Raw genomic sequence first — 887 nt, 5'->3', positions numbered from 1 at the left:
TATCATACATGAGATCATATTATACATGAGATCATATCATACATGAGATCACATGAGATCATATCATACATGAGATCATATTATACATGAGATCGTATTATACATGAGATCATATTATACATGAGATCATATTATACATGAGATCGTATTATACATGAGATCATATTATACATGAGATCATATTATACATGAGATTGTATTATACATGAGATCATACTATACATGAGATCGTATTATACATGAGATCGAATTATACGTGAGATCATACTATACATGAGATTGTATTATACATGAGATCGTATTATACATGAGATCATACTATACATGAGATCATATTATACATGAGATCGTATTATACATGAGATCATACTATACATGAGATCATATTATACATGAGATTGTATTATACATGAGATCGTATTATACATGAGATCGTATTATACATGAGATTGTATTGTCCATGAGATCGTATTATACATGAGATCATATTATACATGAGATCATATTATACATGACATAGTATTATACATGAGATCGTATTGCACTCGAATCAATATGGCATATATGTACATACAGTACATAAGTATGGATGGATGGATGAATGTTTGTATGCTTGTGTGAACGATGGATGGTCTAAGTTTTTTTTGTGTTTTCTGTGCTCTTCCAGTCTTGATTTTTCTTTTCATGCTTAGAACTTATGTATTTTTCGTTTAGTTTTCAAATGTCAAAATTTTCATTCAGTTTTTAGGTTATTTTCTGATTGCAGTTAGATAAAAACAGGCAGTGTCATAGTCTGTGTTTATTCTCCTTAGTTTTCCTAGTGTTTTCTATGTTCCCCAGTGTGTCTTTGCCCAGCTGCCCCTCATCACACTGCTGATCACCCTTGT

The sequence above is a fragment of the Austrofundulus limnaeus genome, unplaced genomic scaffold (assembly GCF_001266775.1).
Source record: "Austrofundulus limnaeus strain Quisiro unplaced genomic scaffold, Austrofundulus_limnaeus-1.0 Scaffold279, whole genome shotgun sequence".
Lineage (NCBI taxonomy): Eukaryota > Metazoa > Chordata > Actinopteri > Cyprinodontiformes > Rivulidae > Austrofundulus > Austrofundulus limnaeus.
This window is presented reverse-complemented; position numbering follows the sequence as displayed.